Raw genomic sequence first — 25,256 nt, forward strand, 5'->3', positions numbered from 1 at the left:
AAGTTATTCGACATCTAAAAGAGAAGTTAGTAGTTCCACTATATGCGCACATAACGAAACTCGCCGGGATCGAATCTTTCGCCCTCTACGGTCATCGCGTGAGCTTGAGAGTTTCCGGGCCCTGGCGGCGTGCTGTCCACATTGTCGGCGCCGCGAGATTCTCGAGGCGCGCGCACCGGCCTGCTCCCGGCTTCTTCTCGCCGACCGATGGAGAGAGGTGGCGTTGGTGAGATAATGCCCACGTGAGGAATCGAACGTGGCGAACTGTGGAGAGAGTGAAGCGAGAGATAGCTGTTTTTGATAGTTTCGCGTCGCGCGCTGTTAAGATGTACACTCTACTGGGCGACTTTAAGAAATTGCCGTTGTTTGAGCTTTTTAGGAGCGAAACAAACGGAAGTTTATTGCACTTCTGACAAGTAATCAAATACATAATTCTTCTCCGACACTTATCACGGACACACGCGGTAAAGACACCGATGAACAGCAAAAACACGTTTAGACTGTACACTACAACAGAGGCGCGATCATTCGAACACTCGTTTTACAAAGGTTACAAGAGCGCTGTACGGCCCGCGCGCAAAAGAGCCCGTTTCCGTTTATAGGCGAAAAAAGGCTGTGATAATAGTCGCCGCTGTTCGGGCTCCAGAGAACTAAGGGGTTAATCCGTACAGAGAACAGATTCGAGATACATAATTATACGTGTTTAGAAAACGTTTATTCTCTCATGGGACGCAACAAAGCTAAGGGACAAGCGTCTGTATAACAGGCACAATAACAAACAAAAGACAAAGCACAACATACATTACACATTTAAACAAAAGTGTCCAAGATACGAAACTTCTTATAGCGGCACCAGTTTGTCTCTCGTAGTCGTAGTAGTAGTTGTAGTGTGTAACCAGTCTTACATTTTGACCTCTAAGGTGGTGCCGGTGAGAGATATCTTCTGCGTGTTGTTGAACAATAAAAAAGTTCGCAACGTGCGCGTTAAGTAAAAGTCGAATGCTCCTGTCTCTCATTCCCCCTTAGCAGCCATTGGCATGTACATTGAGCACTATCTGAAGAGAAAGGGTTGCTACGTTATACTCGCTGGGCATAACCTCCTTGGTTTTAGAAAGGTTTAGCGAGCGTTGGGCCGCAGTGCCATGAATACAGTGAGCTAGTATAAACCATGAACTCGACGTGGTTAAAGGTGAGAAGTAAACACGAAGCGCAAGCAGTAAGAAAGTGTGCGTGTACCACCTCTCGTTTAGTCTTTGGAATGTCCGCTGGATGGCGCTGCATATGCGGAATATATCATGAAAAGATGCGAAACGGTGGTACTAGGAGTGCTGAATAGATGGACGTACGGACACACAGTAAGATCCATGGACGGACTCACGCATGGCTGCACCGACGGATGGACGCATGGAAGGACGCAGGGGCAGATGCATGGACGAACGCAGGGACGAACGCACGAACAGACGCACGCATGGACGGACGGAAGCAAGAACGAATGGACGGACGGATGCTTCGCCCGTACTCTCCATCATTCACCCCGTAGATATGCTGCCATTTTTTTTTTCGTGGCAGCAATTTAGAAACAGGAAAGCGTCTGCTCAGCTATGTAGCGAATAGGGAGCAAGCGACAGCCGGCGACGGTGACCTCATCAGAGTGAAGTGCAATAGAATTTGTCATTAGAAACTAGCAATTGTGATCATCTCATGTAGGTAAAGAAGTTTCATGCGAGAACTTCACGGATACACACGTATGAAAATGTAGTTGACAAACATTTTGCCTATGTAGTCTGTTTGAATCATTTTTATTTTTAATTAAATGTATTCAGAGAGCAATGATCTTGTTACTAACACCGTACTAATGTGTAGGTGCACAAATGTCACGTTTGATAAATACCCTTTTATTCGCTAGCATTACGTGGTAATTGCCAGAACGCGCAACAAATTCTCACCGAGCGTGAATACAAGAATCGGCAGCCTTACTGCATAATCAGTGGTGCACTTAGTTGCCTATTGTAAATCTGCGCTGTTTCTTTGTGAGGCACCCGCCTCTTGTTAGCCACTGAAAAAATTGATGGCACAAAGAAGCGGGCTGAATCGAGTCATTTTCGCAGTTTGCCACCTAATGTCAGCTACAAATCATTGTCCAAGCTTTCTACAACCACACACTTAATCGGCGCTGTGTAGATATTTATAGCAGCCACACATCATAACTACCGCGTGTATATATAGCTTCAACAGCTGCAGCCCCAGCAATATTGAATAATATTATCAACGTAAACATATATCCTAAGAATGTCCTAATAGTGCTCAAAAGGTGAAAGTTGAAATTATCATGGTAATTTGAGCTTTTGAGAGTCGGGCGCGTCTTTCGCAGTGACTATACAGATTTTGGGGATAGTGACGCCGGAATTATCTCCGGTCATATTGAATGAATGGTGCACGTGCTTGTATTACCAGCCCATGTATTACCTTCTCTGGGCACTGCTTTAACCTATGCTGGTACACTGCTTTTACAGTACTATATGTTCGAGAATCAATAAAATTTTACTGGTGCAATCGAACTTTTTGTGTGTGCATGTCAATTGCTAAAGTTGACATTGGAGCTGTCCTTGCTTCCTGTTTGGTGACATCACGGAACAAGAGGTGTTTCATGTGCAGCGCGTGTTTCCCAAACCAACGGAAGCGGGCCCATCCTAACACTCTAAAGTTGTACGCATTTTTCGTAGGAGGAAAACAAAGCTTGACACAGCGGGCACATGAGGGTTTCTTCCCTATAGAGCCCAGTACAACCACCTGTCTCACACGCATACATCCACGCACACACACACGCAACATCCACACACGGACACATTCACGCCCACAAGCGCCCACGCGCTAAAAAATGAAAGTACACGAACGTAGCATAAATATCCTGACATTTTCTCTATACCATCTATTGTTAGACATTTTAGCTATTTCAGACATCTTTCCCGTTCTGTGCCATTCAAATTTACCAGTTTTTATTATATATAAAATTTTCAAAAAAGCGCAAGAAAGTTTGCGGACTGTCTGTGTATTTAGGAGACTTCGAGTATTTTCCTGCACCTGTTCTGACTGCTGTGTGAAAGCATTCAAAAGTCCCAGAGTGTGCGAACCACTCCCTGCCCGGGAGTAAGGGAAATAAATACCTCGGCGCCCTTTTACGGAAACATCCATAAATCCGGCTAGGCATATGTAGCGCGTCCATCTTTTCTCTCCTCTCCTCTTTTTCTCCTATTTATATCTCCCTTTCGCACATTTCCAGTGTAGCGTAGAAAACTGCACATGTGCCTGGTTAACCTTTCTACCTTCTCTCTTTCTGTTCTTCTTTCATTCCTACGGAAATATCCAGTATTCTACTTGGAACGCTCCCATGCCCCGCGGCTTTTGAGCTGGAAACGAATCCCGGAACCAGTATGGGCGCAAGTGCAGTTAGTATGGTAGGAGATGGAGTTTCGTGCCGTATAGCTGAAGGCTTCCTTCCTGGTTAGACGTTGAGCGGTATTTAGCGAAACAAAACACAAGGACGAAAAGGAAGAGCAAAACGCGTGCTTTTGTGTTTCATTCCGCTAAATATTACCCACTGTCTTACCAACAATGCCTATCATGGTCTGTGTGGTAGCATTTCGCAGAAGGCGAAATGGTCGAGGCCCGTGCATTGTGCGATGTCTGTGCACGTTAAAGAACAACAGATATTCGAAATTTGCGGAGCCTTCTTCCACGGCATCTCTCATAGTGATATCGTGGTTTTGGGACTTAATTTATTAATTTTGGGACGATATTTATATTACTAAGTGGACTGCATTTCGTCCCTCCTGAATAGAGTCTCGCTGTCAGCAGCAACTATCGTTGCTGCTGACAACAATAACCAACTTTTGATACCGTGCGATACCATTTCCACATTTAGGTGCATATTATTAGGGCACTTGTGACTGAGATATCTGCCACAGAACCACGACCTGGAAGATGCATCAATTTCGTCTTCGAAAGCTCACGTTATCTCTTTCCCTGGGGCCCGCAGATTTTGATCACGATTTCGACGCAAGGTGAATGCAGCGAAGGAAGGGTTGGGCCGTTATCTCAAACGTGCTGCGATGTTCAAGTACGCCTTTCGCGCTAAGATCTAACTACGTGCTTGTCACTGGTCGTTGCCTGACGTTAAGCACAAAAGGGTCGAGATGTGCTGAGAGTAGGCGCTCCATTTATGGGCCGCTGTTGCGTTGTAACTGATTGAAGTGCCGTGAAAACACGCCGGGCCACTGAACACGTCGCTTAATCTTCACGAATGCATATCTGTCTTTGTATTACAGAGCGAGGCCTGTGAAGGCCTTCCAAAAATTGCCACGGCCGACGGTATTTCACGTCGTCCAGGCGGGGTATTGGGAAAAGTTTTCAACTAGCAATAGTCGCTCCTCAGTTGGCACTTCATTGGATGCGACACTGCCTCTGCGCAAAGCTGATGTCAATAGGTATTTTGTCGAGTTGACCCTTCCCAGGACCCAGCGTATTACGCAGGTGGGTAATATCATTATTTTCTCTCTAGCATTTCGTTTTCACTTATGACGAACGTAATTTCTGTAAAGCATGATGTCATCGTCTTCTTAGCATAGATTTTTTATTTTAATATTTAGTGAACGCATCAATAAAAGTGTGATAACAGTGAATTGCAGGTTCGAAACAAACTCGGAACGAGTAGGGATTTGGCCAAATAACTTTTAATACATACCATATAGGGTATGTCACATAATATGATGAAATATAGGCATAATTTTCAGGAGCCTACCAGCCTACTAAATATTTTTTTAATTGAAACTGTGCAAACGGCATTTCTTTGGTTCAAAGAAAGGTGAAGCAACTTTGAACAGTACCGGCATTTTACTTTCGGTAGAATGCTAGTAATGACCATTAAAATATGGTAGTTACTAAAATTACCTATGCTTAGAGCATATAAGTCATTGTGTCAAGCTTTTATACTTTAGAAAAATTATGTATCGACGTGAAAAAAATATGTTCATTGGGGCTTCGCGGCAGTGCGTATTTCTCTTGGATAGGTGCGCCCACGGCTTAGCATTTCCTTACTGCAGTGAAGCCACCTTGACCGAGTGACATGCGGACAAATACACAGTAGACCACCGCACGGGCCGAGATTTTAGACAACCGCACGGGCCGCGATCAGTAGCCCTCGCCCGGCAATCCTTCAAGCTTGCCCACCCAAACATGGCCCAGTGACTCAAAAGCAAATTCAGTGCCCGGCGTGAACTCGAAAAATAATTTCACCTACCGGACAGGCCAAGTTAGGCCGTAGATTGGACCCGAGAGGGGCCTGAGCCAATAATCTGAGGGGTGTTCAGTAAAGGAATCGACAAGGGTGAGTTTAAAGTGATCAATATATATGTCTTGTTCGTGACAGCTATCTTAATAAATATGCTTTAATCAATTAGAATTACCTGCCAAAAACAGTTCATTGTGCTAAACGTTGACCGGAAATATACTGCGTGCAATGAATGATTACACTTTCCATGAAACCGCCATGTCATGCCATAGGTCCAATCTCCGTAACAGTACGATTATGTCTATCGCTCATATTCATCTTTTTGTTAGTACAGGGGCCAGCGTCCACGCCTGCGACGAGGAAGACTAGCTTTCGATTGCCCGACGAAAAGCTGTGCACTTTCCTTTTTTTTTTTTTTTGGAGTTAGCTGATTTATTGCGGCGCCCGTTATAGCGCCATATTTATGTTGTTTTTTTTTTGATGAAATTGTCAAGTGATGAGGTTTACCCTTTATGAAACAATGAAAGCCTCTGTCTCTCACTCTCTCATGTTCATCTCGTTAGTATGACTGTACACCTGGCCACCGTAGCGTACGCTTGTGTGATTCATATGCTCTCAACGAGCAGGTACAACAGCCTGAGTAATCCGCGTAAAACACTTCAAGAGATGTGCATTGCCAAGACTACGAAATTATCTTGCCGACCGTGCCTTCAGGTGCCGCCGCTACGAAGGCTTTGTTTCTACACGCTGACCTTAAAGCCAGGCCTCGTAGGGTAGAGCACTCATGCCTTCGCCCATATTTATTTACCATCGCAAGAGGTCGCACTAGGTCCTTATCAAATGAATGATGTACGGTTGGTGACTTTTTATGAAGAAGAAGCGAAGAAGCAAATGCTGGCTGCGTGAAATATCACCGTGAATGACCGACAGTGCCCTGCAATCAGGCAGTGGGACCGAAGTCGTACCAGCTGTTGCGTGGCGTCCCCGACGAAGAAGTGTGAACTGCAGCGTGTCGTTTTGGAAAGTGTTTGAACTTACCAGATATAAGTGGCGTGTACAAGGCTGCCAATGAGAGCTCCACAAAGCAGTTGGTAACCCTCTAGCTCATAGAAGGTATTCCTGTTGAGGACTACCGCCCCAACACCGAGTGGTTGAGAACTTCATTCTCGTCCGCTTGCCTGTTAGAGCACCACTCTATCGCCGGTGTCTCAGCACTGGTCACATATGACGAGACTGTCCTGTAGTACGTGTGGCCACTGTCGCTACTATGGTCATAATGAATTCATGTGCATGCGATCCAATGACTAAAATGATCAGACCACCACGAAGTCATGACACATCCGAACACATTATGAACCAAAGTTACGCAAGAAAGCTGCGCGAGACACCGTAACTGAAGGCGGTGACGACACCTTGCTTCCATATACGCAAGAAAAGAGTAAATGCATCGTAAAGAACAAGGACACCGATCTTGTCAAGCTCAAGAGAGAATGAACTATGAACCATCTCCCCGAAGGGAACCCTGAGGGAATACGAAGCAACAGCGGTGCGCATTGCGTTGACCCTTGTGAAACGGGCGTCGACGCGGGTGATGGAAGAACGGTTTGATGAGAAACTCTGTGTTGCATTTACAGTACGTTATGTTGGGCTAGTTGGTACACATTAGGCTGAAATACGTGGCGCAAGGTTGACAAAGAGAAAAAGACGAGACAGAAAGAGCGCCAACTCACAACTAAGTTTATTTTCATGAAGCATTCACATTATTGATTGATTTGTGGGGTTTAACGTCCCAAAACCACCATTTGATTATGAGAGACGCCGTAGTGGAGGGCTCCGGAAATTTTGACCACCTGGGGTTCTTTAACGTGCACCCAAATCTGAGTACACGGGCCTCCAACATTTCCGCCTCCATCGGAAATGCAGCCGCCGCAGACGAAATCGAACCCGCGACCTGCGGGTCAGCAGCCGAGTACCTTAGCCACTAGACCACCGCGGCGGGGCAGCATTCACATTATGGGGAATGGGATATGGGGAATGGGAATATTGTGTGGGATTACAGCCTGAAAAAGGTTGCAAATCGGCACCATGTGCCAGTGGTTTTCTCTGCTCCAAATAAGCTTTCAAGGCTCTGTGCCCGCATTGCTTCAAGAGGTGCCAAGGTGGTGTGCGATAAGAACCACGTCAAGCTGTTCCTGCGTTGTGCTGTGGGCACTGTTTATGAAATTCCCCTAAGCTGTGGCAAGGTCTATATAGGCCCGACAGGGCGCTGTACAAATGACCGTCTAAAGGAGCATGCCTTATCGGTTAGAAATGGAAGAGGGTCTCATTTGCCCTTTCACTGTGCTTCGTGTGGCTGCACGCCGCAGTTCGATCGCACGCGAGTACTTGGAAGGAGCCGGGATGCGCTGGCGCGGGAGTTACTCGAAGCCTTTCACAAAATGAAGAAAGGTGACTCGTGCGTCAGCATGCCTTCAGATGTGTTGCATAACCATGCATTCCAACTGTTGGATCTAGATGTACTTTAGTTGGGTTCTACGAAGTGTCTGTCAGTCCTTTTAGAGGCGAAACTCCTTATAGCAGCACGCGTTCGTCCCCCGTAGTATGTAACAAGTATAACATTTTGACCTCCAAGGTGGTGCCGCTGAGAGACTTCTTCTGTGCGTTGTTGAACAATAAGAAATAGTGATCAATATACATGTCAATGGCTGCTAATGGGGAATGAGAAACAGGAGCATTCGGCTTTTAGTCAAAGCGCAGGCTGCAATCACCATTAGCAGCCATTGGCATGTACATTGAGCACGATCTGACAAGAAAGGGTATCTACGTTATACTCGCTGGGTGTAACCTCCTTAGCTTTAGAAAGGTTTAGCGAGCGTTGAGCCGCAGTGCCATGAATGCAATGCACTTGTATATACCGTGAATGAGCTCGAGGTGGTTAAAAATGGGAAGTAGATACGAAGCGCAAGCCGTAAGAAAGTAAAAGTCGAATTCTCCGCCTCTCATTTCCCATTAGCAGCCATTGACATGTACATTGAGCACTATCTGACTGAAAAAGTTTGCTACGTCATACTCGCTGGGCGTAACCTCCTTGGTTTTCAAAAGGTTTAGCGAGCGTTCGGCCGCAGTGCCATGAATACAGTGAGCTAGTATATACCATGAACTCGGGTTGGTTAAAGCTGGGAAGTGGAGCCAAAGCGCGAGCCGTAAGAAAGTGTGCGTGTGCCACCTCTCGTTTAGTTCTTGGAATGTCCGCTGGATGGCGGTGCTTCTATATGGGAAATATATGATGAAAAGATGTGAGATGGTGGTACTTGGAGTGTTGAATAGAAGGACGAACGGACGCATAGACAGATGCACGGATGGACGCATGAACGGACGCAGTGGCGTTTGCATGGACGAACGCAGGGACGGGCGCACGAACAGATGCACGCATGGACGGGCTGATGGACGCATGGACGGTCACATTGACGGACGCATGGACGGACGGAAAAAAGAACGAATGGACGGACGAATTCTTCGCCCCACTCTCCATCATTCACTCAATGGATATGCTGCCATTTTTTTTGCTAGTTTTTCCTCGCATTTTTTTTTTTTGCGCAGGCTTGGGTGTGTTTGGTTTTTTCGACGTCTTTACATTAGGCATATCTGTTTGTTGCTGGTTCGCAGATTTCATGATTGCAATTGTCGGTTATTACATCATAAAAATGTTCATGTCTGCACGTGCGGTGAATGAAATGGTCTGCGCATGTCCTCCAAGAGCCTATATATTTGAATGCTTCATGAAAATAAACTTAGTTGTGAGTTGGCGCTCTTTCTGTCTCGTCTTTTTTCTCTTTGTCAACCTTGCGCCACGTATTTCAGCCTCGTCTTGCATTTACTCAAGTAAACATCAGTTTGAAACGCAAAGACAAGGGAGGCGGGACACGTTGAAGACTGTTGCACTTGGCTTCCTTGGCTCTTTGCTCCATGGTGTTACCCGTGTTCTGTCTGTATTCTTGAGCGCGATCGGTAATTTTGTCTCACACCAAATCGTCGTCGCTGGTCTTCCACTGCCGACGCTTGCGTTTGGCTCCTCTGGTTCTAGTCTCGTCGGCGTTTTCATCGCCATTTCCGAACGCGATCAGCTTCACTAACCCTCGTGACGCCAGTGACAGGCAGGACAGGTACCCGCACAGCAGCGAGAAGCGTGCCGCGACGGCGTCCCGCCTGTCAGAGCGATCGCGCGCGAGAAGTGGCGCACTGTCCGCATTGTCGGCGCTGCGATTTTCTCGAGGCGCGCGCACCCGCCTGCTCACGACTTCTTTTCGCCGACCAACGGAGAGAGTTGGCGCGGGTGGGATGATGCCCATGTGAGGAGTGGGCTCGAACATTGCGAGTGGTGGAGAGAGTGAAGCGAGGGATCGCTGAGACGCGGCAAGTCCGTGGCAGGCGAGGGAGAGAGACGTACACCACGTACTGCTTGGAGGGCGTGACCTACTTGGCGTAAATCCAACACCTCCGACGAGGGGAGCAGTGTGGACGGAGGGACACCGTAGCACAGGTTAGTCAAACAGCTGCTTCGTAGCTAAAATGATAGCCAGAAATGCCGCGAGCGTGACCTATTTGCAGCGGCGTCTTGTACAACTCCCGGTTGTTTAAGGCGCTTGGCTAAAATTGAGAACGCTCGTTGCGTTCCACTAACGTTGAGCGTTTCAGTGGAATGCGCAATGGACCACAGAAGTGGTCAGCTAAAAGCGCCGAATTGCGACGGAGAGAAAATTCCCCCAGCTCCCCGAAGGAAATCGTCCGGAAATGAAAATGCACTGCGTAGCGTACCTCGACCTGCGCAAGTTCGCCTTCAGACCCTTCCGAAATCTATCTATCTATCTATCTATCTATCTATCTATCTATCTATCTATCTATCTATCTATCTATCTATCTATCTATCTATCTATCTATCTAGCCCCTTACGTTAGGGTGCTCTCGTGGTCACCCCCTTAGCTTGGCGTGAACCAAAAGTAAAATGGGAGAGCAAGATGGTTCGACGAATATGATGCGCTGGTCAAGACAAGAATAATGTCAAATTGCCGTCGCGTATGTCGTCAAACACTTCCCGCCTGACAGAGGCACATACCAACAGGCGTGCATGGGCTGCTGGTATGTGGGTAGATGGCACAAGTGATTGACATTTAGTATCTATACCCAGGAACGACGAGAACACACATGGGCAATTTTAACGCATGGGCGTTAAGAAATACCTGACATCGGTAACCAATGTCAGGGTCACAGCTAGAATCAAACCCAAGCATTCTGCGTGGCAATGAAGCATTTTACCACAGAGCTAAGCCAGGTCTCGCCACTATTTTTCAAATAGAGGCTAGTCTTCCTAAAACGTCAATAGTGATTGCTGTGCTGCCTACCCAGTTTTGTAACACTACATATGTACTCCTTTCATACAGCCGTCACGTTGGGTTAACTTTAATTGTGGTTAGTTGCCATGCGCTGATTTATGCAATGGTGTCCAGGGCGAGCATCTACGCGAGAATCTGCGCTTCATATCAGCTTCTGGTGTTTCTAATACGCATGTTACAGTGGTATTGTTGCGCAAGTGCAAACAAGTGTTCATATAAACATCTGCAACCCTTCAACTTATATCTTGTCGTGCAACATTTGTACATACATTTAGCGTCATTTCAATACGTGTCGCCTAATGAAAAAATTGCAACACGGTCACCTTGTCTTCGCATGGTTCGCATAACGTCGATTCCAGGGTACGTGGGATCTGCGGAATTTTCTTGCAACTCTACTCGTACTGGGCGGATTCTTAAAATTTTGACAACTTTCAAATTTTGAGAGAATAAGCTCTAGTGAACCTATTCTATGGTTATTCGAAAAGGTGTTTCAGTGCCCGTTTAAAGACCATCGCCTTCCTTAGAACACTTCCGCGCAAAAATTTTTGTCGGTCCCTCTTACGGTCAATCAACTCGTCTGTCGGTCAACTGATGCGATCCATCCGTAGAGTTACGTTTACAATGTTACTCAATGACTAAAGCTCGACCACATCGACAGCAGCGACCAGTATTGATCTGGTTTCTGCGTCCATAACTTTATGATTTTCAATTTAAAAGCAAATATGGCGCATATACGGGGTACGATAACAACACGTCAGTACTGTTTAGTTTGTTTCGTTATACTAAAAAGGCACACATAAGTAAGTCTACGGACTGTATCTCTATTGCGTTTCGTTTACAATGCGAAGCTACGCATGAGAAGGTGGGTGTTTTCTGTGCTTTCGTATAACGATACGGTGCTGTCATCTACCTTGCAATCTACGTCTTGCGGCCCCCGAGATTGCGCACGCACGGTGCATGCTAACTATATCGGAGGTCATTCTTTTGTTTCCCGTTATTACTGCCAGATGGCGTGTAGCTATGTATCATGCAATAATGGATGGGGAAGCTCCCAATAGGTGTAAATTAAGCAGGATGAGCATGATATATGAATTAAAGGGGGACAAAACCGATATAAACAACTACCGTCCTATTACAGTGACAACAGTAGTTTACCGGCTGGTGATGCAGATAGTAGAGGAAAGAATACATACATGGGTGGAGAATGAGGGGGTGCTGGTACAACTAAAAAATGAGTTCCGCAAACGAAAAGGTTGGAGGACAATCTGTTTTCATTGATGCAGTGTACTTAAATAGCGAAAAAAAACACTGGTCCCTGTGGCAGGCATTTTAGATATGAAGGGAGCTTACGATAGTGTGATTCATGAAGACTTGTGGTTTATACTAGACACTTTAAATGTGGAAGTTGGAATAACTAATCTTCTAAAGCATATTTTTAAAAGTAACGAGGTAGTTATCAAATGGGAAGAACAGGTATCTTAACCTATAGAGATACACGCGGGCTTCGACAGGAATGTCCCTTGTCACCTTTGTTATTTATGCTGTATCTCCAGGGACTAGAAGCCAAAACAGCAGAGAGTCAACTCGGCTTGAGCCTCTGTTTTCCCAAGCAAGGAAAACACATTGAACAGTAATTATCGGCATTGATGTATGCAGATCATGTAGTATGAATAGGTGACAACAATGAAGATCTGCAGGGATTGATAGACATCTGTGGCGTTGAGGGAGATAGGGTAATTTTGAAGTTTGGCAGGGAAAAATCGGCAATCATGGTTTTAATGATAACAAACGCAGTGAGCATAAGATACAGGAAGTCACGCCAGAAGTAGTGGATAAATACAAATATTTGCGCGTATGGGTAATTAACGGGGCTGAGTATCTAAGGGAGCACGAAAGATACGTAATGACAAGAAGAACCAGGAAGGCAGCTGTAATGAAAATTAGGGCACTGTGGAACTACGATAGGTATGACGTAGTGAGATGGATTTGGAAGGGTGTCGTGGTCCCGGGTTTGACGTTCGGCAATGCCGTCTTGTGAATGAAATTAGAAAATCAAGTAATATTGGATATTAAATAACGTGGCATAGGTGGGCTTGCTTTGGGAGCACACGGGAATACCCCAAATCAGTGGGTACAGGGTGACATGGGATGGAGATCGTTTGAGTGCAGCAGCAGCAAGATAGAATTTGAGGAGCAATTAAGAAAAAGTGGGAGAGCAGCGTTGGGCTAGGAAAGTTTTCAGCTACTTGTACATAAAGAATGTTGATACTAAATGGAGGAGGCGAACTCCAAAACTGTCAAACAAGTATTTAGACAGCAGCAGACTACCAAGCCAAAAGGAAACATCGGTTAAAAAGAAAGTGACGGAAAATGAGAGGGACATGTGGAAGATGGGAATGCTTACAAAATCATCACTGTAGACCTATACACCAATCTTTTAAGCAGAAAATCGCAAGAAAAAAGATCTACGATAATTCTCGGGGTATTTATCTGCTTATCGAGGCTAGAATGGAAGTATTGCGAACCAAACGTACCGAGCAAAATACGAACGCACAGACATGGTATATAGTGCATATAGGGAGAAGGACGAAATGGCTGCACAATTCATTGTGTTCTGTAAAAGGCTCCGCCCTATAGCCGAAGAATATAACACCGAATTTTTCAAAGCATTGGGGTTTAGGTACAGTGAAGGCAAAATAGGATTTAAACGGGTAGCAGTAACCAGTAGGAGGCTAATTAATTAGTAACTACAATCAAGGCACGAGCGAAATACAATCCTTAAACACACAGTGATATTACGTAACTTTATGGCTAGGCGGCGTGAGCCACCACCCGTTCTAAAGGGCACAGCCGGATGCATCAATTCATCCATCCATCTATGCAGCACCTCCAGCATCCCATTCGCCTATTTCCTCACGGAAAACATCAGATGAACGTTTTATTGACTCTTTCCCGACGGTAGCCTATTACCTTTTGACGACATTTGCAGCCGAACGTAGAGATACGGGGTCAATTTTTCAAGTGGAAGACACCAGTCCAAATAGGACTGATGGTATTTTTTTTTTCGTTTTTGTGATTGTACTTCTTATGTTCGTGATTCCTCTGCACAATGTCTAAGCAAAGCAATAAATCAAAAAATTTCCGCTGGATAGCACAGTGGCCATTATCCTTACCTGTCACGTGGGAGACCGGCGTTTATTTCCTCAATAGTGATCGGTATTTTTTTTATTTTATGGTGACCTAAATTATATCGGTAGCTATAGCGCCACCATCAATATTTTATCTCCTTCGCATAAATCATCAATTATCACAAGACTTCTAGAGGACACCATGGTCATACCTATCGCTCATATGTTCCTCTGCAGTTACTGTACACGTTTTCACAGAAGCACCCCAGAACCATTCAGCTGCAGTGTTCGAGGGTATGCTCTCAAAGCAGTCACCCGCAGGGGTCGAGGGTATAATCTCAGTGAGGCTATCGTGGCTTGAGCTGATGATGCACTACCTGCACACATGGTACGCTTAGTTGAAGTAATCATACTTGACACCACTTTCAAATAAAAAGTAACTGCCGTTGAAATATATTGCGCGTATTCGAAGAACAGACCATCTGACCGTCATTGTGTGGTGTACAGATACATGAAGAATCGGCGCAAGAGAAACAATTTGGGTGAAATGATGTTGCAGCACAGTATGCCCCGTGGTAAGCGCTGGTAAAATATCTTGGCGCTGCACCGCTTTCGGTTGTCTTCTGAATTTTCGAAGCAGTTGCTGTCGTCCGTAAACGAAAAGAAGCTCAGCGTGTACCCACCGTAACGTCTAGCTTTGTTAACGGCACTTCGTTGGTGGCAAAAAACTGACGAAAACAACGTTCCCATGATGCATCTCGGATACCGAATAAAGGTACAGAGGGAGCCAAACTTGTCTAGAACGCCAATACAGCTACTTTAGCTGCTGTTTTCCGCAACAATATGCAAAAACATACGCTGTATAGATACCTAACATAGTTGTATTGCATGCTCTCTTTTGCTATGTTTCAAGCATGATCGGGAGGTTGTAGCTTATGTGAGGTAGCAGCTGCGGACAACAACGTTTACAGCCACGCACTCTTCGCTCTGGGTAAATGTGATTACATCAGTACGCAAATTGCTGAAGGTATTGACGACAACGCACCGCCATGCGCAGACGCGGAGCTCATTGTGGCATCGCTAGCGCAAATACACACTGCTGGATGGTTCAGAGTGACGGATCGGTCGGTGACCGTGACGGTGTTAGAGAATACCGTCTAAGCAAAGGAAAAGTTGGCGAACGTAGGCTTTAGCCGTAATCTCACACCAGCAAAAGACACACTGGTGTGAGTACGCGCAACCCAAGATGGCGATTTGCCAAACTTGCAAGTTAGACGGAGTAATTACGAAATAAAGTTTCGTAATAAATTAAAAGTTTCGTATTAGGAGACGTTAATGGATGGCAAATGTATGAGACTAGTGCAAACATAGTAAACATGAGATGCGTGTCATCTAAACACATGAATACATGCTACGCTCATGATGCACTCGCGGCCGTTTCGCAAGCTTCACTTGCACCGAATTCGGTATTACGTGACGCGAACGGACGACATAGGTAAATGGCACATCCAAGCACGATAATCACGACATGCCGGTCATGTAACAACATGCACACTCGTCATGCGTCATCCGTTTCGCTAGCTTCACATACGCCAAATTTGGTATTACGTGACGTCGATGGATGAGGAAGGTATGTGACTGGTGCAAACATGATAATCATGAGATACGTGTCATGTGACAACATGATTACGTGTCACAGTCAAGGCGCCAATACACTTCGACGTGACCCGCCGCGCGTGCGTGGTGACGTTCGTTTTGTCGCGTCACGCCGGCGTGCTTGCGTTGCCACACCAGGCGCCACTCGCAGGCGCGTGCCGCGCTGCATTTATTTGACGCATGCGCGTTTCAGCGCATCCGGCGTCCCATCGTCACAAAAAGAGGCAGACGCAGTACAACGCATCGGCGCGAAATGAAGCATGTCGCAATTCGCACCGGTTGCCGTCGGGCCACGCCGATGGGCGCTGGTCGCGCCAGTCGCGCTTAGCGTCGGACTATTGAGTACTCGCGTTTTGCTAACGTAGCGTCGGTGTGCCCCGCGTGCGCGCGCGTCAACGTTACGTTGCAGTATATTGGACCCTTCATGATGAACTCGCGGCCGTTTCGCTAGCTACATATATACCAAATATGAAATTATGGGGCGTCAATGGATGACAAAGGCATATGACTGGTCCAAACAGGATAATCATGACACGCGTGTAATGTAAGAACATGAACAGAACACACATCATGTTCGTAGCGTGCTCGCGGCCGTTTCGCTTGCTCCGCATATACTAAATTTGGCATCACGTGACGGGAATAGATGCCGAAGGTAAACAACACATTCAAACAGAATAATGTTTACACGGAAGTCATGTACGGAATAATTTACCTCCACCTCGTAAAGCCGTGGTGATTTCAAAGTGACATATACCTTCCTCATTCGTGCTTCGCATATCAATTTTTCCTGCTGTACGTGGGATCTCCCAATTTTTGTTTATTTTATTTGCTTCTTTCTCGATTTGTCACTCACGGACGATTTTTCGCTTCCAACCAACGCGGCCGACAGCAGAATTCCGGCGACACAAACTCACGCTATCGCGTTAAAAATCTTTGATAGATAGATAGATAGATAGATAGATAGATAGATAGATAGATAGATAGATAGATAGATAGATAGATAGATAGATAGATAGATAGATAGATAGATAGATAGATAGATAGATAGATAGATAGATAGATAGATAGATAGATAGATAGATAGATAGATAGATAGATAGATAGATAGATAGATAGATAGATAGATAGATAGATAGATAGATAGATAGATAGATAGATAGATAGATAGATAGATAGATAGATAGATAGATAGATAGATAGATAGATAGATAGATAGATAGATAGATAGATAGATAGATAGATAGATAGATAGATAGATAGATAGATAGATATGCTCAAAGTCACCGAAGTTCGCTAAGGAATTCTTCGCATTAGAAAATGTTGCCCACATCTTCCCACAGGGAGTGAGTGAGTGGTTCTTGAAAATAGGAAAATGCACCTAATTTCTGTCTGCCTCTTGGGCGACACGGCGCAGTGCCTTATAGGGGAGGGGGGAGAGGGATAAAAAAATGGCAGCATATCCACGGAGCGAATGATGGAGAGTGGAGCGAAGAATCCGTCCGTTCATTCGTTCTTGCTTCCGTACGCCCATGCGTGCGTCTTTGTGACCGTCCGTGCGTGCGTCTGTTCGTGCGTCCACACGTCCATCTATGCGTCCGTCCCTGCGTTCGTCCATGCATCCTCCCCTGCGTCCGTTCATGCGTCCATCCGTCCGTGCAGCCATCCGTGCCTTCGTCCATGCATCTGTCTTTGTGTCCGTTCGTCCATCTATTCAACACTCCAAGTACCACCATCTCCCATCTTTTCATCATATATACCCCATATAGAAGCACCGCCATCCAGCGGACATTCCGAAGACTAAACAAGAAGTGGCACACGCACACTTTCTTACGGCTTGCGCTTCGTGTCTATTTCGCACATTTAACCACCTCGAGTTCATGGTATATACTAGTTCACTGTATTCATGGCACTGCGGCCCGACGCTTGCTAAACATTTCTAAAACCAAAGATGTTACGCCCTGCGAGTATAACGTAGCAAGCCTTTCTTGTCAAATAGTGCTCAATGTACATGCCAATGGCTGCTAATGGGGAATGAGAGACAGGAGGATTCGGCTTTTACTTTCTTAGGGCTTGCGCTTCGTATCTACTTCACACCTTTAACCACCTTGAGTTCATGGTGTATACTACTTCACTGTATTCATGGCACTGCGGATAAACAACCGCTAAACCTTTCTAAAACCAAGAAGGTTACGCCCACCGAGTATAACGTATCAACCCTCTCTAGTCAGATAGTGCTGCATGTGCATGCTAATGGCTGCTAATGGGGAATGAGAGACAGGAGAATTCGGCTTTTAGTGAATGCGCACGCTGTGAATTTCGTATTATTCAGCAACGCACAGGAGAAATCTCCCACCGGCACTACGTTTCAGGTGAAAACGTAAGACTGGTTACACACTACGACTACGACTACTACGAGGAACGAACGGGTGCCGCTTTAAGGAGATTCGCCCCTAAAATAATAGTGAAAAGATATAGATGAAGAAATTGGACAGGCAAGAGACAGAAAAAGAAGGAGATAGGAAAGTTGGGATCCGGTCGAAGCAGCCCAAGGACGGGGCACTACACAGCAAGAGCTTCACGGCATCGGGAGACCGCGAAGGGTGAACCATCTAGTACGCGGGGGCTGTGCTGTCGACAGAGATCGCGGGAGCGCGACCGTCCAGCTTGAAAGCCTCCGAGTGAATCCGAGCTCGAGTAAGGCCGCGTTCACACTGAGCATTTCGGCCGCCGAAAATGCTCCGAATCCGGTTCAGCGGCGGCGAGATCCGCCGAAAGAGCCCTCTCCGCGCCGATCGCTCTCGGACCGATTTTTGCGGCGTCTGCCGCCGAATCAGTCACCGCGGACCAATAGGAGCGCTAGTCAAGGAATTTTGAAAAATGGCGGCCAAGCCCTACTCGTTTGTAATGCCGCAGTGCACGTAACTGAATGTTGAAACCAACGGGAGTTTAACCTACTCTGTGCCTACTTCGCGTCCGTATTTCGTGGAAGAGGTGACCGAGCTTGCTGTTGGCGTGACCGAGCTTGTTGCGGTCTTGCAGAGCAAAACGAACCCACCAACGCCGCTGGCGTCGGCGCTTTTTTCTGCTCTTCATGCATTACAAGACGGCGACTTGCCAGCGAAGTAAGTAGTTCTGCTTCTTGCTGCCGGTGTACAAGAATCAGCGAAGTCTAGACCACCGGATAGTGCAGTGGCGTTTGCGAGCCACGACAACAACCGGGTGACAGCACAGCCATCCCGCGTTCGCCCCGTAGTAGATAGCATAATCGGCGGCGCAAGGCGCATCCAGTGCGAACGACGCTGCGTTTCGGCGGCAGGGAAATTTCGGTCGCTGTAGAAAGCGGATGTTTCAGTGTGAACTAGGCATAAGTGCGTCAACAAGAGGGAGAGGGGGACGTATGGTTTTGTAACGCCTAATTATTACTTCGTCTTTATTATTCTTATTTTTTTAGTTAAGCGAGGAGAAGCGTTGCCTTCGACGAGCTCGAGTGGTGGGACGCTGATGTGCGATCCAGTGCCCACGGCTGACGCGCCGTAGACGCCACTGGGAGCGGCCACGCTTCACCAGCGCTTTGGCAAAGCTTCTGTTTCTGACTGCTTAATTCATTCAATGGCAACTGAACAAATGTGGAGCTTTCTACGGAATCGACCACATACTCTGAAGTGATTTCAAGTGAGGGCTTTGCATTTCGCGTCCACAAAGATCGCCTTTTTGGCAGCGTTCGACTACCTCGGTGGGCCTACCGGCTAGGCCTGCCAGCATGGTCATCCACGAAGCAGAGGGAGAGGAGCTTCCCTCCGCCGATGCTCTCGACGATGATGAAGGCAGCTGGCGTCAAGTGTTTGCCAGGGCCAGAAATCTCGGTTCATCCCCGAAGAAATCGACGCCTGCCATCAACAATTCACAAGAACAGTCACAGAAAGCTCTCCCATCTACTCGTCGCAGTGCCACCAGACCCCCTCAACTTCCAGCGGACGACTACAAAATAGTCCTGCGAATACGTGGAGGCCTCGGCTGTGCTTACACTCCACTTCTGAAGCTCATACATGCCGTCCTAAAAGCGGCAGCGCTCACAAGCTCCCTACATGACCAATACCGCTTCAACTGTGTAAGCAACATTCTGCTCATAAGCACGCTGGACTCCGAACGCACCGAAGCATACCACCGTATTAAATCTATCAAGATGGGCGAAAGCTGCTTTGAAGTTTTCCCCCACATTCCTGATCCATCAAATACCTGCCGAGGGGTCATCCGTAACATTCCTATAGACCACACACCTGAAACCATCTTGTCAAGTCAATTGGACTATGAAAGACTAGGTCTCATCCTGACCGGACGTCGCATGGCTTCTACGACGTCCATCTTGGTCACTTTCAGAAGTACGCGCGTGCCTTTCTGCATAAGCTGTCAGGGTGGCATCACCAGATGTGTACCTTATCGTCTTAAGACGGAAGCCTGTAGTAGTCTCTGCCGCAAACTTGACCACAGACCAGACGTATGCCCAGGTGCCCCTCAGTCTTTAGGTCCAATATTTGGCATTCCGAACCCACTCCTTAGTCACGACTGTGAACCGAAGTGTGTGGTGTGCAACAGTGACCACCCCAGCCACTCGCCCCAGTGCCCACAGCTCTACAAGCCCAAACCAAAGCATGCACCCTCAACTTTCGAGCAAGATGCAGCTCCATTCCTCGACCCAAGCACGCCTTTCAAGAAGCCCCTAGAGGACGTTCCCCCAGCATCACAAGACAACAAAGCCGAAAAGCCACAGCCGCAGCCGAAGCCTCACCAAAAGCATTCATCGAGACCCCAGCCCCCGAACTGGCCCTGGACACGAGGTGAGCTGGGCTGATGTAGCCTCCCCTGAAAGGTCCATTCAAAAGCTGCTCAAACTATTTCAGGATTAGATGGTTAAATTGAGGGCAGAAAATGAAAAACTGTGCCTAGAGCTTCAGTCTTTCAAACAACCATCTACCTACCCACACCTCTTCACTTCATCTCCCAGCCCTACAGCTACCTCACCACCACCAGCTCCTCCCTCAACCACTCCATCAGCTAGGGGCCCCGCTTAATCAGCTGCGCAAAAACAAAAGTCTCGACTCCCACATTGTCATTTGAAGAACGAGTAGACCAAGTCGAAGCAAAACTAGTGAAGGTTGAAAAAGTTAAAGAGAAAGTAACCAAACTAGAAAAAAAACTAGACAATTTTATTGCCTTCTCCACAGCCTCCTTGCAGAAACTACATGAATCCGTGGCCTCGACACAACAAGCCATGTTACCGATGCAACAAATCTTAGATAGAGTCACGCAGTGGATCGACACGGTCCACGCTAACCATCCGGAGCTCACCCAACCTAAGCGAAATCAACCTAGCTAAAATGGTTCCTCGTAACCACACTGAACTTTGCGTATGGCAGTGTAACTGCAGGGTGTTTCATCGAAAAAAGGCGAACCTCCTGCAGTACATCAAATCAATAACTACCCCGCCCTCAATCATTGTGTTACAAGAAACAAATGGTGTAGTGCAGCTGCCAAGTCATAGAACGCATCAAAACCCGGCTGATACCAAACCAAACAATCCTGTCTTAACTCAGAAGCACCTTACAGTTACCTATTCAAAATTTGCTGTCATCGACATTGAGCACAACTTTATCCATACTACTTGATAAACTTAACTTGCCATTCTTATACAATTTCAGCATATATAGTAGACCACAAGACAAAAGTCACCGCTTCGATTCCCTATTTGCCTGAATTACATCCTCGGCAGGCAAACACACCCTCCTCATAGTGGGGGATTTCAACGCCTCCCACCCAGCGTGGAATTACACCGCATCTACACCGAAAGGTAGAGCCTTCTGTTCCCATATTCAGGCACATTGTTTTCACTGCGCAACGACCCGGAGGAGCCTACTTGTTTGGGGAACAGTGTGAACAAAAATAAATCCCCCGATCTTACCCTCACTCACAAGGCTCCCCCAACGGCTTGGACTAACACCCAAACTAATCTTGGCAGTGATAATTTCATTATTAGCATTACTTTACAACTAAAACACAGACCCATTGCACCCAAACCACTGATGCTCACAGAATGGGACAAATTTAGAGACACCCGAAACAGCACCGCTCGCTCACGTGTTTCAGACCTTACTGAGTGGACTCAACAGCTTCAAAAAGATGTAGAAATTCACACAAAAACTTTACCCCTCGACACCCCGATAACTACTCTCGACTCCAAGCTTCTCCATATGTGGGAAGCAAAACAGTCCCTTCTGCGACGGTGGAAACACCAGCGCCACAACAGGAAACTCCGTTTTAGGATAGCGAACCTATACCAACAAATCGAGCGATACACGACTCAATTGGCAGCACAACAATGGGGTCAGCTTTGTGAAGGAATGCATGACCACCTCAGTAATAAACGAACGTGGCAACTTCTTAGACATCTGCTAGACCCCAGTACTTCTCGTGCACGACACTGCCACGCTATCACTAAACTGTCACACAAGCACAGTGACCCTTTAGTACAGCTCTTCGATAACCTCCACACGTTGCATTTACCTCAATTATGAAAGAATTTTATACCATCTTACACAGGGAAATCTAACAAGTCCTTAGATGGGCCAATAACGGAGGCGGAACTTAGCCAGGCCCTCGCAACACACCGTACAACGTCGGCTTCAGGCCCCGACCACGTTCAAAAGAAATTACATAGGAATCTTGACCCTATTTCTATTAAAGTTTTGACTGAGTTCTTTAACGACTGTTTTGACACGGGCACCTTTCCACCTTCGTGGAAAGATGCCAAAGTCACATTTATACTTAAACTGAGCAAAGCTCCCTTCGTAGAAATTGAGGCCCATTTCCTAAACATCGTGTCTCTGAAAGACTATGGAGCATGTTGTGCTTGCACGCTTCCAGAGACACGTGGAGGATAATGGACTACTGCCTCCAGAAATGATTGGCTTTAGGGCCTCACTTTCGGCGCAAGATGCGATGGTTCGCCTTCAACACGACATAATAACTCCTAACCAGAGCGAGGATACTCAGGTGATCCTTGGTCTGGACATACATGGAGTATTCAACAACGTAGCCCACACAGCTATATATGCTGGCCTCAACTGCATTTCTTGTGGCGCTAAAATCTACTCTTACATCAAAAGCTTCCTCACAGACCGCACAGCTACATTAACATTAGGTCCAGAACATTTCTCACCCTATACACTAGGCAGCTTTGGAACGCCTCAAGGATCAGTGCTCTCTCTCATCCTTTTTAACCTGGCTATGCTATCTATACCCAACGCTTTTCAACGTATCCCTGACTTGAATTTCTCCATCTATGCTGATGATATCACCTTATGGGTGAACGGAGGCTCAGATGGACACATTCAAGACACCCTACAAACAGCTGTAAATATCATAGCAGCACTAACATCTCAAATGAATCTATATTGCACACCGAGTAAATCAGAGTTACTGCTTCTACCAACTCATCGTCGGAACAAACACGTTCCAATGGTTCCAATGGTTCCAATGATCGAAGTTCACATAAATGGGCGCCACATTCCTAGAGTATCACACATTCGTGTGTTAGATTTATTCATCCAAAACAACCAACCTAATACGCACACACTTGAAGCTTTACGCAATACCATTGAAAAAACTCAAAGAATGATTGGAAGATTCTTAGGGAAAAATGGAGGGCTCTTAGAGTCACAGACGCTTCGTGTAATACAAGATTTTGTGATAAGTAAAATCACATATACTCTCCCTTACCTTCACCTTAAATTAGCAGAGGAAGAATCGGTCAACACCCTCTTCCGCACAGTTTAAAAATACGCGCTAGGAATTGCAATCAATACCTCTAACGCATGACTCCACCATACAGGAGTCATAAATACGGTATGTGAAATCCGTGAAGCCACTTTAACAGCTCAATACGCAAGGCTCGCAACCACTAGCGCTGGTCACCACATTTTATCGTCTACTTGAATTAACTTCACCTCACTCACCAATGCTAAATGCAACATTCCCCATCACATACAAAAAGAATTACTCATAGCGCCGCTTCCTAAAACATGAATCCAACATATCATACTAAGCGTCGAATCCAAAGAGCAAACGCTCTTCAGAAAAAGTTGCGTGGAGCCAATGACGTGCTCTATGTCGAGGTGGCAGAGTGCCATTCTCCTCTTCCTATGCCCTCTCTGATGTCGATTATAACGGCAAGGGGCTCGCAACGGCATCCATCACTGTAAACTCTTCGGGGGAGGCATAGGAGGCAGCCATCACTTTAGGCCTATCTATACCCAACATCACTATGATTCTAAGTGACTCCAAAACTGCCATACGTAACTTCAGTGCAGGCCGCATCTCGTCAACTTCCCTTTCAATTCTTAAGAAACATCCTCCCACGCAAGACGTTGCTCTCATATGGACGCCCGCGCATGCGGGGTTGAGTGGCAATGAGGCGGCTTATACCTGTGCTCGAGGAATGACCAGCCGAGTGCAGGTCTCTGATGGCACCTTAGACTAAGCGGCCTTTTTCAGCGCGAGAGATCGTATTTTGACCTTCCACAATATAACGAATTACTACCGCCTACAGCGCACTATATACCCCCCTTACATCATGGAGCTTCGCGCTATCATGAAATACTATGGCATCCGTTACAGACGCGTACGTTTTCTACCCCATCTTTTTGCCATTTTATACATGGAGCTTCGCGCTATCATGAAATACTATGGCATCCGTTACAGACGCGTACGTTTCCTACCCCATCTTTTTGCCATTTTATACATGGAGCTTCGTGCTATCATGAAATACTATGGCATTCGTTACAGACGCGTACGTTTCCTACCCAATCTTTTCGCCGTTTTATACACCCTGCGATATTCCCCTCCCCTGTGTGCATTTTCTGTCAACAAAGAGCTAACCTAGACCATATCATTTGGGGGTGTACTCGAAACCCACCACCTAATTCTCTAGACATTAATAGTAAGGAGCAGTAGGAGGCTGCTATGTGCAGCTCGGCGCCCGAGGTCCACGACCAGATCTTGGATTGGGCCAAGAAGGTAGCGGAGACCTACGCTGGGTAGACTCCTCTGACACTCCACCAGCGCACCTTTCCCTTTTGGGACAAATAAAGTTTTTCTCCTCCTCCTCCAGTGCCTACGTATACGTGGTGGCCAGTGAACTGTTGTGCAGTTCCAGCAGTCGGCTTTCACCTGCAGACGCTGCCTGCATCACCCTGGTATAGGCGAGAGAAAAGGGAGGGGGGCAAACAGTTGGCACTAAAGCCCCTGGGGCTTCAGTTAGCATCAGACGTAAGCAAGCGGCACAATACGCGAGGCGCGAGCATGCGCAGTGGAGGTGTAGACATCGCTGCCTACGCACGACGCGTGACATCGTGAGAGTAAGCACCATTTAAAGATTCTTTACACTTCATTTTCAGCACTTCACTAATTAACTCTGAAAAACGCTTAATTTTCGACAGAAATATGAACTACAATAAACACCCGCCAATTTTAAAAAAAAAATGGCAGCATATCCACGGAGTGAATGATAGAGAGTCAGGCGAAGCATTCGTTCGTCCATTCGTTCTTGCTTCTGTCCGTCCATGCGTCCATCCACCCGTCCGTGCGTGCGTCTGTTCGTGCGTTCATCCCTGCGTTTGTCCATGCATCCGCCCCTGCGTCCGTTCATGCGTCCATTCATGTATCTTCCTGTGTGTCCATTCGTTCATCTATTCAACACTCCAAGTACCACCATCTCGCATATTTTCATCATATATTCCCCAT

At 46.6% G+C, this 25,256-nt stretch overlaps 1 non-coding gene across 1 annotated transcript; it reads right to left on the minus strand.

The window, feature by feature from the left end:
• Nucleotides 1-4,331: 4,331 nt before the first annotated feature.
• LOC119175135 (U4 spliceosomal RNA) lies at nt 4,332-4,473 on the minus strand. Its single transcript, XR_005110253.2, has one exon. It is a non-coding gene; the product is annotated as a U4 spliceosomal RNA (small nuclear RNA).
• Nucleotides 4,474-25,256: the final 20,783 nt, after the last annotated feature.

The sequence above is a fragment of the Rhipicephalus microplus genome, chromosome 5, assembly GCF_043290135.1.
Source record: "Rhipicephalus microplus isolate Deutch F79 chromosome 5, USDA_Rmic, whole genome shotgun sequence".
NCBI lineage: Eukaryota > Metazoa > Arthropoda > Arachnida > Ixodida > Ixodidae > Rhipicephalus > Rhipicephalus microplus.